The sequence below is a fragment of the Haematobia irritans genome, chromosome 3, assembly GCF_050003625.1.
Source record: "Haematobia irritans isolate KBUSLIRL chromosome 3, ASM5000362v1, whole genome shotgun sequence".
NCBI lineage: Eukaryota > Metazoa > Arthropoda > Insecta > Diptera > Muscidae > Haematobia > Haematobia irritans.
This window is the reverse complement of record NC_134399.1, coordinates 17,328,227-17,342,995: the sequence shown is the minus strand read 5'-3', so window position 1 is coordinate 17,342,995 and position 14,769 is coordinate 17,328,227. Positions and strand designations below refer to the sequence as shown.

The 14,769-nt window shown below is 34.7% G+C and overlaps 1 long non-coding RNA gene across 1 annotated transcript; it reads right to left on the bottom strand.

The window, feature by feature from the left end:
- Positions 1–2,747: 2,747 nt before the first annotated feature.
- Positions 2,748–3,642, bottom strand: LOC142230082 (uncharacterized). The gene is made up of 3 exons (XR_012720572.1): positions 3,289–3,642; positions 2,975–3,233; positions 2,748–2,895 (listed from the first exon to the last, which is right to left on the bottom strand). It is a non-coding gene; the product is annotated as an uncharacterized LOC142230082 (long non-coding RNA).
- Between the last annotated feature and the right edge of the window lie 11,127 nt (positions 3,643–14,769).

Below are 14,769 nucleotides of genomic sequence, written 5' to 3'. Positions count from 1 at the left end.
TAGATCACTTTGCCGAAATGTGAAGATAAAAGGATATTCCATGTCTTTTGTTTAACACATGTGCCTTTGATAGCTTTTCGAGATTATGTGCGCGGTATTATTATGCGGAATAATTTCTTTTATTCTATTTTTATTTCTATAGAAAATTTTGTCAAAATTTTATTTCTTTAGAAAATTGTGTCAAAATTTTGATTTCTATAGAAAATTTTGTCAAAATCTTATTACAGTAGATAATTTTGGCAAAATTTTATTTCAGTAGAACATTTTGTCAAAATTTTATTTCTATAGGAAATTATGTTAAAATTTTATTTCTATAGAGAATTTTGTCAAAAGTTTATTTCTATAGAAAATTTTGTGAAAATTTTATGTGTTGTTGTTTTTTTGATTTAAGCTTAAAACCATACACTGACCAAACTAAAAGTGTAGCTTAACCAACAGAGGAAAAGAATGTTTGTCAAATTTATTTGGGCAAATCCCTATAGACTGTAAGATGGTTGGATGGACGCACGTTTCGGAATTACCACATTCCTCATCAGCATCCCCTACTTGCAGCAAAACTATCAACCAATTATCAAAATAAATTCAGGCAGTTCATTAAACCCAACAATAAACCACACTTGAACCCTCCGAAATTGGTTGATTGTTTTGCTGCAAGTAGAAGATGCTGATGAGGAATGTGGTAATTCCGAAACGTGCGTCCATCCTACCATCTTGCAGTCTATAGGGCTTTGCCCAAATAAATTTGACAAACATTCTTTTCCTCTGTTGGTTAAGCTACACTTATAGTTTGGTCAATGTATAGTTTTAAGCTGACATCAAAAAAACAACAACAATGATTAAAGAACAAAAATCAACAATAACAAAACAAAACGAATGAAAAAAATTTATTTCTATAGAAAATTTTGTCAAATTTTTGTTCTATAGAAAATTTCGTCAAAAGTTTAGTTCTATATCAAATTTTGTCAAAAATTTAGTTCTATATCAAATTTTGTCAAAATTTTATTTCCATAGAGAATTTTGTCAAAATTATGTTTCTATAGAAAATTTACCAAAATTTTAATTCTATAGAGAATTTTGTAGAAATTTTATTTCTATAGAAAATTTTGTCAAAATTTGATTTCTGTCGAAAATTTTGTCAAAATTTTATTTCTATAGAAAAATGTGTCAAAATTTTACTTCTATTGAAACATTTGTCAACATTTTGATTTCTGTTGAAAATGTTGTCAACATTTTAGTCCTATAGAAAATTTTGTCAAAATTGTATTTTTATAGAAAATTTTGCCAACATCGTATTTCTATATCAAATTTTGTCAAAATTTTATTTCTATAGAAAATTTTGGAATTTTTTGCAATTCATGTATTATTTCTATAAAAAATAAAATTTTGGGCAAAATTTTCTATAGAAATGAAATTTTGACAAAATTTTCTATAGAAATAACATAATTTTCGATAGAAATAAAATTCTGACACAATTTTCTATAGATATAAAATTTTGACAAAATTTTCTATGGAAATAAAATTTTGACAAAATTTTCTATAGAAATAAAATTTTGACAAAGTTTTCTATAGAAAAAAAAATTTGACAAAAATTTCTGAAGAATGAAAATTTTGACAAACTTTTCTATAGAAATAAAATTTTGACAAACTTTTCTATAGAAATAAAATTTTGACAAACGTTTCCATAGACATAAAATTTTGACAATTTTCTATAGAAATAAAATTTTGACACAATTTTCTGTAGAAATAAAATTTTGACAAAATTTCCTATAGAAAATAAATTTTGACAAAATTTTCTATGGAAATAAACTTTTGAGAAAATTCTGTATAGAAATAAAATTTTCTGATTTTTTTGACAAAATTTTCGATTGAAATAAAATTTTAATAAAACTTTCTATAGAGATAAAATTTTGACAAATTTTCAAAAGTTTATTTCTATAGAAAATTTTGCCAAAATTTTATTTTTATAGAACACTTTGTCAAAATTGTATTTCTATAGAGAATTTTGTAAAAATTATATTTCTTTAGAAAATTTTACCAAAATTTTAATTCTATAGAGAATTTTGGCAAAATTTTATTTCCATAGAAAATTTTGTCAAAATTTTATTTCTACAGAAAATTGTGTCAAAATTTTATTTCTATAGAAAATTGTCAAAATTTTATTTCTAAAGAAAAGTTTGTCAAAAATTTATTTCTATAGAAAATTTCGTCAAAATTTTATTTCTATAGAAAATTTCGTCAAAAGTTTATTTCTATAGAAAATTTTGTGAAAATTTTATTTCTATAGAAAATTTTGTCAAAATTTTATTTCTATAGAAAATTGTCAAAATTTTATTTCTATAGAAAAGTTTGTCAAAATTTTATTTCTACCCGTGTAAAAATTGGTGGATCTGGCCAGATATTATTAGATCTTCTGCCATATCTGATTAGATATGATAGTATATGTAGGCAGATCTGGACAGATCCGAAAAATGGTAATATCTGATCAGATCTAATTCTAAAGGAATTAGATCTGACCAGATCTCAAATTTGGCCCACATCTAATTTGATATAATTAGATGTTAATATATCTAATTATATATAATTTTATCTACAAATTTCCAAAATTAGTGAAATTACAGTAATTAATAAAAAAGATTTATTTAATGGTTTTATAATGAAAAGAGTATTTAATATTATAAGTTGGATCAAACATATGTACATTATATGTAAGTTTAGGTATAAAAGTCTACGAATTAAAAAAAAAAAAAAACAACAACAGCAAAAACAAAATATATATACATAGCCACCAAGGGTTCTGGCATTTAAATTTCCCAAGGCGTTAGTACATTGCTCTCTGCAAACATTTCTTTAAATGAGTCTCGCAATTCCTTTATTTGACTACTCGGTATGAAAACTCTGAAAAATATAAAATATACAGAAGAATTATCAGTCTAACATATTTAAAGATATATTTGCAAATAATACATATACTTACCAAAATTTGCTTCTCGTACCCAATAATTTAAACCAGCGCTGTATTGAATGGTTTGTGCGAAGCTCCAAATACCATACTATGAATAATTGCACGGGAATGTATCCGGTTCACAATCCAAATCATCTCCAAATTTGTATTCTTTTTGAAATTGGATAATACTTCCTTCTATCGCAACTTCGGATATGGCCTGGTCACAAATCTTTACATTGCTCCGCTGTCTTCTTTTAATCTTTTCCTGGACTACCACAAATTCATCCTCCTAAAACACAGAAAATATTCAATATATAAAAATAGGAACAAAACAATAAACTTACCTTCTCATACTCCTTTATCTTCCTCGAAAAATGAGATTTTTATATGAAATAAAAATATGAAACTCGCATTATCAAATATTTGATATATTTTTTTTTTCAAATTTAATAACAACAGGCGTTGCTAATGGTGATAGTTATGGGGTTACATTTTTGAAAACAAAAAGACAGTTGTGTCTGAAAGTTAAGCATTTTATGAAGACACTTCAAAATGATATTTAAAAGGGTTTCTTGAAACTGTCACAACATATAAAGATTGTTTGGTTATGTTCACCACTTGTTTGATGTGCGAAACATACGTGCTTGTAACCAAGTATATCACGTTAGTATTCTCGTAACAAACACATTATTTTTACACACAAACATATTCAAATATTTTTTTATGCGTGTTACACAGCTGGTTCATGATTTAACGCGATATATATAATTAGATATGGAGCTATATATAGTATATATAATTAGATATGATGTCATATATGAAGATATATAATTAGATCTTACCAGATATGACTGATATAAATAGATATAACAACATATATAATGAGATCTTGAATCAGATCTAATCATATATAGCACTATACATAACATATCTCCGTAGATCTATTTATATCTACAACCATATCTGAGCAGATATAATTATATATAATTTGATATTATTAGACATGATTAGATCTCTCAATTTTTACACGGGTATAGAAAATTTTGTCAAATTTTTACTCCTATAGAAAATTTTGTAAAATTTTTACTCCTATAGAAGTTTTTTTTGTATTGAAAATTGTGTCATAATTTTATTTTTATAGAAAATTTTGCCAAAATTTTATTTCTATATCAAATTTTGTCAAAATTTTATTTATATAGAAAATTTTGCAATTTTGTGCATCAATTCGTGACCAACTCGGAAAAAATCAAAATTTCATTGAAAATCTTCGAAAAATTAAAATTATGATATGAAAAATTTATTTTTGCCCATCCCACAAAAATCAAAATTCCTAAAAAATCTTCAAAAAACCTAAAGTTTTATATGAAATACATATTTTGGCCTTATTGCTTAGTACTAAGTTCGTTTTTGCGGAAAACGGATATCTTCATCTATCTCCGTAAATAGGGCCTCAAACCCAGGGATGTTAACTTATTTATGAGAAATAATATTCCGGCCTATTTTTTCGTGCGAAAAATCCAGGGTTGTATAAATATGTGTTTGAAAATGCTCAAAACAAAGATTTCGCATTTATTCCGCGCTAACGTTTTGTATATGGAGTATAACAGTGTTTCGTGCGAAAACGTGATCTTAGTACTAGGCTCATATTATTAAATATGCGTCCTAGAGCAAAATGGATATTAATTCATTACCACCCCCAAAAAAATCAAAATTCTTATGAAAATCTTTAAAAATAAAAATCCAAATATTTATATGAAAACCCTATTTTGGTCATATCTCCCTAAACCTCAATAAATCCCATAACTGTCATTATTTATTTTCAGCTAGCAACTGTAAAGTAATCTCATTGACCAACAAAAGAAGGCCCTGCTTTCTAGTTAATGTCTTTTTCGAACACACCCCATAAAATAGGGGTGTAATTTAAACAATTCACTTTATATGCATCACATTAATAGATAGAGAAGATTCGAGATAAATGTTCTTTGGACTATGAAGAATAACACAGGGAATAGCGCGGGGTGTTATTGAATTCTCTTATCTTCTTACAAACAAGGGCGATGGCCTCTAGGCTGAAATGAATACTCCCACAAAAAAAAAAAAAAGAATGGTCTAGAAATATTCAAACTTTACTCCATGTAAGTGTGAAATCTGTTGATTTTTAACAAAATCCACTATAATGCCGTGTAGACAACTGTGATTTTAATGCAAAAACCAGAGCACGGCAGTTAATTGTATATTAAAATTTTAATATTCAATGTAAACGAACGAAATCTCAATTTTTTGTCATTACGCAGACTTGAGAATTGTAAAGATTTTCGAGTGTAGTGTGTTCCCATCTACCTTATCTTGCATTATGGTTAAGATATGACAACACTATTTTTGTGTTTTTGACATTTATATGTATTTTTCAATAATCAGCTGTGGGCATCTTTAAATGTCCTCATAATCCACAGCTCTCAAGTCCTGGTATATGAGTACTATGTGACTCTACCAACACACACTGACGTGAAACTAAAACCAAAAAAAAAAAAAAATAATCCACAGCTGATGGCCTGTTTGTCCATTTATTTATTTCAAATTGCGGAAGGGTGATAATAGTATACCCAGTTATGGTATTCGCTGGTCACGAACAGACTGAATACACGTACTTCACTGGTCCTGGATTGCTTTCAATGTTGCAGGCACAAAGGAGTAGAATTATGAGTGGACTGACCGGCTGACTCTTTCCAAGAAGAAACAAGTATATACGGCCGTAAGTTCGGCCAGGCCGAATCTTATGTACCCTCCACCATGGATTGCGTAGAAACTTCTACGAAAGACTGTCATCCACAATCGAAATACTTGGGTTGTTGTACCTTAAAACTTCTTAACATCGTTTTCTAAATTGTGAGTTAGTCCATACGTGGTATATATTAGACAAAAAAGTTATGTATAGTTAAGTCTACAAATAATTACGAATTGATATGGACTTTTTGCACGGTACGTAGAGAGCGAGAATTGAAATATGGGGGCTATATACAATTATGAACTTGATATGGACCAATTTTTGTGTGATTGGGGATCGATTTATCTGAGGGTTACATATAACTATAGACCGATATGGACCTAGTTAGGCATGGTTGTTAACGACCACATACTAGCACAATGTACCAAATTTCAACTCACTCGGATGAAATTTGCTACTCCAAGAGGCTCCAAAACCAAATCTCGGGATCGGTTTATATGGGGCTGTATATGATTATGGAGTGATATGGACCACTTTTAGCATGGTTGTTAAATATCATATACGATCACCACGTACCAAATTTCAAGCAGATCGGATGAATTTTGCTTCTCCAAAAGGCACCGGAGGTCAAATCGGGGGATCGGTTTATATGGGAGCTATATATAATTATAGGATAATAGGATCCAATTCCTGCATGGTTGTTGGATACCATATACTAACATCACGTACCAAATTTCAACCGAATGGGAAGAATTTTGCTCTTCCAAGGGGCTCAGGAGGTCAAATCTGGGGATCTGTTTATATGGGGCCTATATATAATTATGGACCAATGTGGACCAATTTTTGCATGGTTGTTAGAGACCATATACTAACACCATGTACCAAATTTCAGCCGGATCGGTTGAAATTTGCTTCTCTTAGAGGCCTCACAAGCCAAATCGGGGGATCGGTTTATATGGGGGCTATATACAATTATGGACCGATGTGGACCAATTTTTGCATGGTTGTTAGAGACCGTATACTAACACCATGTACCAAATTTCAGCCGGATCGGATGAAATTTGCTTCTCTTAGAGGCCTCGCAAGCCAAATCGGGGGATCGGTTTATATGGGGGCTATATATAATTATGAACCGATGTGGACCAATTTTTGCATGGTTGTTAGAGACCATATACTAACACCATGTACAAAATTTCAGCCGGATCGGATGAAATTTGCTTCTCTTAGAGGCCTCGCAAGCCAAATTTGGGGGTCCGTTTATATGGGGGCTATACGTAAAAGTGGACCGATATGGCCCATTTGCAATACCATCCGACCTACATCAATAACAATTACTTGTGCCAAGTTTCAAGTCGATAGCTTGTTTCGTTCGGAAGTTAGCGTGATTTCAACAGACGGACGGACATGCTCAGATCGACTCAGAATTTCACCACGACCCAGAATATACAGTATGTCAAGAAAGTGTTTTGATAAAACTTATGTTTTGTTCCAAAATTAAATATAATTTAATTTTAAAAAATATTTTATTATGTATTTTGCAAAGTATACATATTTTATTTTTCTCAAAACGAATTAACAACTCGATTTTTACTTCAATTATTTCTGGAATTTGAAATATTTGGCAATGTCAAAAGACTTTCTTGACATACTGTATATACTTTATGGGGTCTTAGAGCAATATTTCGATGTGTTACAAACGGAATGACAAAGTTAATATACCCCCCATCCTATGGTGGAGGGTATAAAAAGGGATAGGATTGAGCTTTGGGTTGGTGAGTGGGATAGTAACCTTCACGTGCGACTGGTCGCGAAAAGACTGAACACACGTACGGTCAATGTTCCTGAACTACTCTCAATCTCGCCAACACAAAGGATCAGGATTCTGCGTAGATTGGCCGACAAACTTTGCAAAAAAAACTCTCTATGTGATTGACAATCAAAATTGCCAATATCACGGGTGACTGGTCACGATCAGACTGAACATACGTACTTCACTGATCCTGGATTGCTTTCAATGTCGCCGGTACAAAGGAGGAGGTTGTGAGTGGACTGACCGGCAGACTCTACCCAGGAAGGAAAAAGGGATAGGATTGAGATTTGAGTTAGGGAGTCGGATGGGAGCCACCGTGGTGCAATGGTTACCATACCCGCCTTGCATACACAAGGTCGTGGGTTCGAGTCCTGCTTCGACCGAACACCAACAAGTTTTTCAGCGGTGGATTATCCCACCTCAGTAATGCTGGTGACATTTCTGAGGGTTTCAAAGCTAAGTGGTTTCACTGCAATGTGGAACGCCGTTCGGACTCGGCTATAAAAAGGAGGTCCCTTGTCATTGAGCTTAACATGGAATGGGGCAGCACTCAGTGATAAGAGAGAAGTTCACCAATGTGGTATCACAATGGACTGAATAGTCTAAGTGATTCTGATACATCGGGCTGCCACCTAACCTAACCTAACCTAACTTAGGGAGTCGGATAGTAACCTCCACGGATGGCTGGTCACTAACAGACTGAACGTAGGTACTTCACTGATTTTTGTTGATTTCAATGTCACCGACACAAAGAAGGAGTATTCTAAGCATACTGGCACAAAGAAAGACAAAAGGGATGGGACATGGATTTGGGTTGGGGAGTGATAAGTTATGACATTCGCTGGTCAAAAAAATCTCTCTCTATGCGATTGACAATCAAAATTGCCAGTATCATGCGTGACTGGTCACGAACAGACTGAACATACGAACTTCGCTAGTCCTGGATTGCTTTAAATGGCGCCGACATAAAGGAGGAGAGTTTTGAGCATACCGGCCGGCAGACTCTGCCACCCAGGAAGGCAAAAGGGATGTGATTGAGATTTTGGTAGGGGAGTGGATGGAATTCTAAACTTCACGAGTGTCTGGTCTCGGTAAAGACTGAACACACGTACTTCACTGGTTCTGGATTGCTCTCAATTTCGCCGGCACAAAGGAGGAGGATTTTGCGGAGATTGGTAGGCAGACTTATCAGATGTCACGAACATTCCTGGTCCTGGATTGTTCTCAATGTCGCCGGCACAAAGTAGGAGGGTTATGAGTGTACTGGCCGGCAGACCATGCCCAGGAATGATAATTGGACGCAATTGAGATTTGGGTTGGGGAGGTGGATAGTAACCTTCACGTGCGTCTGATTGCGAAAAGGCTGAACATCCGTACATCAATATGGTCCTGGACTGCTCTCAATGTCGCCGGCACAAAGGATAAGGATTCTGAGGAGACTGACAGGCAAACTCTGCCAATCTCCAATAAAATTCTCTTTCTGTGATTGACAAACAAAAATGCCAATATGACACTTGATTCCCTATGATGTTAATGTTTTTTGTTATGGTCGCACTACCTTCAATATTTCTTGCAATTAATAAAGCCTAAAAATGTTTCAAAATTCTTTTAAACTCCCCCAAACCATAGGCGGGATGGCAATAATAATCCTTTTCCAAAATTTAACAAAACAAAAAAAAAAAATATTCAAATCTCTTATGGAATGCCAATGCTGGTAGGTATTGACATACATAGCTAGGTGTGTTCGTACAAATGTAGATAAATATGTCTATTTTTTTATGCGGGCATGTACTTATTTTTTTTTTGCTATGAGCAAAGAAAAAACAAAAAACTTTCTCCAATACAAAAGGAATGAATGGAAACTTCTGGTTGTTTTGCAAAACCTGTTTTTGTTCATTTTGGACTCACATCATCACCATCATCTTTATCGTAAACCGGGTTTCTAAGTTTCTATTGCATTTTGCAAAGATACCAACACATCATTCTTTATGCCCAAGTGAAGCGTCTGAAGAAGTGTGTGCTTGTTTCACACCTTCATGTACATACATATGTGGGAAGTTCGATTGTACGATTGAGGTGCGAGAAGAATTCATGCAATTTTCTTAATGCAGTTTGGGGGACAGAATAATTCTCTCAAGGTGGTGGGCCTTGAGGTGTATGGCAAGATCTCTAGAGAGAGATATATGATACTAGATTGCTCTCAATGTTGGTGCCACAAAGTGGAGGATTCTGCGGAGACTCTTTCCGGGAAGGAAAAAGAACGGGATAGGAATTGAGATTTTTGTTGGGGAGTGCGATATTATACCTATTTGGTCACTGGTTCTGGATTGCTCTCAATGTCGCCGGTTGAGGATTCTTTGGAGACAAGCCGTCAGACTCTGTCCATAAATGAAAAAGTAATTGAATTTGATTTCTTGAGCTTCCTGAGGCTCAATTTTTATACGATTTTATTGAAATTTAGCATGTGATGTCAGTATCTATCCTCCACGAGAAGATTTCACTATTGTGAATAGGGGAGTGCGTACATATGTAGAAACACTTAGAAGACGGAGCATATTCTTCAAGCTTCTTGAGTCTCAAGGCTGTAAGCCTATGCTCGGATATGTAAAAAGGATTGGGGAGTTGGGTACTGTACCCTGTTATGACATTCGCTGTATCTCATAGAGTAACTTCCGCGCGTCAATGATCACGAACAGGTCGCCGACACAAAGAAGGAAGATTCTCAGGGGAGCCACCGTGGTGCAATGGTTAGCATACCCGCCTTGCATACACATGGTAGTGGGTTCGATTCCTGCTTCGACCGAACACCAAATAGTTTTCCACCGGTGGATTATCCCACCTCAGTAATGCTGGTGACATTTCTGAGGGTTTCAAAGCTAAGTGGTTTCACTGCAGTGTGGAACGCCGTTCGAACTCGGCTATAAAATGGAGGTCCCTTGTCATTGAGCTTAACATGGAATCGGGCAGCACTCAGTGATAAGAGAGAAGTTCACCAATGTGGTATCACAATGGACTGAATAGGCTGCCACCTAACCTAAAATCTAAGATTCTCAGCAGACTGGCCGGCAGACTCTGACCAGGAAAATGGGATGGAATAGGGATTTGGAGATTGCGATAGGGTAGATATACTGCTAGTGATTCTTTACTTCTTACAGGAAGACATTGACAAGTTAGCTGATTGGTGTGCTTCTAATTGTATGTTACTCAATCTTGTGAAGTGTAAGAAGATGACTTTTTCTCGTAGAGTTTGTGAACAGACTGAGTACTATATTGGGGATTATAGGCTTGAGCATGTGTTTAGATTTAATGATTTAGGTGTTTTGTTTGATTCCAGCCTTGACTTTGGTCCTCATATTGAAGGATGTGTTAATAAGGCATCTGGTGTTTTGGGTTTCATTAAGAGATGGTCTAAGGAATATGTTGATCCTTATCTTACGAAGAGGCTCTTTACAACTCTGGTTAGACCGATATTGGAGTATGCATGTATGTCTGGTCACCGAGTTATCATAGTTCTATTGATCTATTGAATCTGTACAGAAGCAGTTTCTTATTTTTGCTTTGAGGGGGCTTGGCTGAAATAATTTATACGATTTGCCTCCAGAGTTTCTGATCCAAGGGTTGTTGCCTTCTAAATTTCCAGCTGTATTGTAAACATGTTTTGATCCTGCTCAATTGCTGTTTCTATGATCCTGTTTCCGCGCCCTTACCCTTCTGACTCGCTGTGGTCCTTACTGACCTATAGGGTCTCTTCTGGACCACTTGGAATATGGAATTATATTTAATTGAATTAAAATGTTATATTTTGTGATGTCCCGGCTGCTATTAGCCGTGTTATTTACACGGCTAATACATACTTGTTATAATCCCGTGAGGTTCTTGCAGTCCTTGGGAAAGGAGAGACTCCTTAAGTCATTCCCGGTATGTAGAACTAATTGTAGTGAGTGTCAATCGTTACTAAATACACCGCTCGGTTGCGGTACACTGTATCTGTTCTCTACTTCAAACGTCATATTAGTACAATGGCAATGGTTAGACGAATTTGTGCAACCAGAAGTTGAAATTATTGATATTTACTCGGCTAATACATACTTGTTATAATCTCGTGAGGTTCTTGCAGTCCTTGGGCAAGGAGAGACTCCTTAAGTCATTCCCGGTATGTAAAACGCCCGATGTTGAATGTGAAACCTAAACGCCAAGTTTTTTTCCGAATTTTATTTGACATTTCCCTATTTGAGACTTACTCAATTTGAACCATGGAGAGATACACAATCCAACAACGTGTTAAATGGTTCCAAGAAATGGCAACAGTGGATGATGCACAGTGATGAGGCACATTTTCACCTCAGTGGATTCGTCAATAAATAGAATTGGTGCATTTGGGCGAATGAGAATCCAAGAGTGATTGTCGAAAAACCAATGCACCCACAAAGAGTGACTGTTTGGCGCGGTTTATGGGCTGGCGGCATCATCGGGCCGTATTTTTTTTTATTTTCAAAATGAGTCAGGTAGTTACTGTGAATGGTGTTCGCTATCGTGAGATGATAACGAACTTTTTATGGCCCGAATTGGAAGATATGGATGTGGACGATATGTGGTTTCAGCAGGACGGTGCCACTTGCCACACAGCTAACGAAACAATGGCTCTTTTGCGCAACAAATTCAATGGACGTGTTATCTCACGTAATGGCGATGTCAATTGGCCGCCAAGATCATGTGATTTGATACCGTTGGACTTTTTTCTTTGGGGTTATTAAAGGGTGATTCTTTTGAGGTTAGGATTTTCATGCATTAGTATTTGACAGATCACGTGGGATTTCAGACATGGTGTCAAAGAGAAAGATGCTCAGTATGCTTTGACATTTCATCATGAATAGACTTACTAACGAGCCACAACGTCGAATTTTCAGTGAATGGGCCCTAGAAAAGTTGGCAGAAAATCCGCTTTTTTATCGACAAATTTTGTTCAGCGATGAGGCTCATTTCTGGTTGAATGGCTACGTAAATAAGCAAAATTGCCGCATTTGGAGTGAAGAGCAACCAGAAGCCGTTCAAGAACTGCCCATGCATCCCGAAAAATGCACTGTTTGGTGTGGTTTGTACGCTGGTGGAATCATTGGACTGTATTTTTTCAAAGATGCTGTTGGACGCAACGTTACGGTGAATGGCGATCGCTATCGTTCGATGCTAACAAACTTTTTGTTGCCAAAAATGGAAGAACTGAACTTGGTTGACATGTGGTTTCAACAAGATGGCGCTACATGCCACACAGCTCGCGATTCTATGGCCATTTTGAGGGAAAACTTCGGAGAACAATTCATCTCAAGAAATGGACCGGTAAGTTGGCCACCAAGATCATGCGATTTGACGCCTTTAGACTATTTTTTGTGGGGCTACGTCAAGTCTAAAGTCTACAGAAATAAGCCAGCAACTATTCCAGCTTTGGAAGACAACATTTCCGAAGAAATTCGGGCTATTCCGGCCGAAATGCTCGAAAAAGTTGCCCAAAATTGGACTTTCCGAATGGACCACCTAAGACGCAGCCGCGGTCAACATTTAAATGAAATTATCTTCAAAAAGTAAATGTCATGGACCAATCTAACGTTTCAAATAAAGAACCGATGAGATTTTGCAAATTTTATGCGTTTTTTTTTTAAAAAAAAGTTATCAAGCTCTTAACAAATCACCCTTTAGAAAGAAAAGGTGTACGTCGATAAGCCAGCAACAATTCAAGAGCTAAAGGATGAGATAATTTGGCACATTAAAGGCATAGAACCGCCATTATGTCTCAGCGTCATCGAAAATTTGGACCATCGGATGAAGATGTGCCACCGAGGTCGCGGCGCCCATTTGGCCGATATTTTGTTCCATACATAATTGAGTAATACCAATATATTATAATAAAATAAAATTACAATAATTTCCTAAATAGTTTGTGTTTTATTCAAAATCAACATCGGCCCCTGAAATTTTAACCACCCTTTATTAGTACAATGGCAATGGTTAAACGAAATTGTGCAACCGGAAGTTAAAATTATTGACATATAGAGAATAAAAATTCCGTTTTTGTAGAAATGACACTGCGTCTTTTAATTTTATGAAGAAGTACCCATTAATTGTCCAACTGGGTTCTTAAATAATTACAAGCATACATATATAAATTTATATAATAGATGTATGATGCACCACAAAGTACAACTTGGTCACATGCTGAGTGGTTCATTGTTGGCCAGTATTTATTACCAAAGCAGACCAAGAGGCGTGTAGGTTACATAGCAAAGGACAAGAGAGTTATTTAAAGAAAATGAACGGGAACAGCACCCCTTGGATATATAGATTTATATGGATTACGTGCGTGCTTATCAGCGTGGAATATTACTCGCACCATATATTAACTCTTATAAGAGAGGAGTTTCGTAGTCACAAACGGATTTCGAAGATTTTACCAAGTTTCTAATCTCTAGATTAAATTTAAACTTCAATTAACATGCATACAATATTTTACCTTTTATATGCCAATGTACATGGTTTGGTTGAATGTATGTATGTATGTAAGTTACACACAAAATTCATTTGTATGTCTGCTTTGGGAAACAATTTCGAAATTTCTACGTCTCTACATACTCAGGCTAACGACGCCTGCCATTATTACCCGGCAGCCCTCCATCTACCTACCTACCTACATACCAACCTAACCTAACCAACTAAACTAAACAATACAATCAACAGCAACAGCAAAATTCTAGTGGGGCCTGCCTTTTTGCCACTAGACTAGAGAAGCATACACAAATAATGGACAAAATGCTTGTTGTATGCCTTAAATTAGGTAACGAATCCATGAGTAAGCCTGTTATAAAATGCGGGCATGGATAGCTATTTAGTATTTAGTATACATACATATGTACATATATATTCTGCTTAATTTAATCAACATATACTTATGCACACACTTACTTATATGTGATTGTCATATAAATATGTATATGGGTATTTGAACGATGGCAAATTGGAAAATTTTGTTATAAATGGAAAGAGTACAGCATCCATAATTTAGAATGGAGTTATACCCAGTATACTAATAAATAGGTGGAATTGCGGAAACATTTTCTATAGAACTAAAATTTTCACAAAAATTAAAATTTTCTATAGAAATAAAATTTTGATAAAAAATGTCTATAGAAATAAAATTTTGACAAAATTTTCTATAGAAAAAAAAAATTGACAAATTTTTTATAGAAATAAAATTTTGAAAAATTTTTTTATAGAAATAAAATTTTGATAAAATTTTCTATA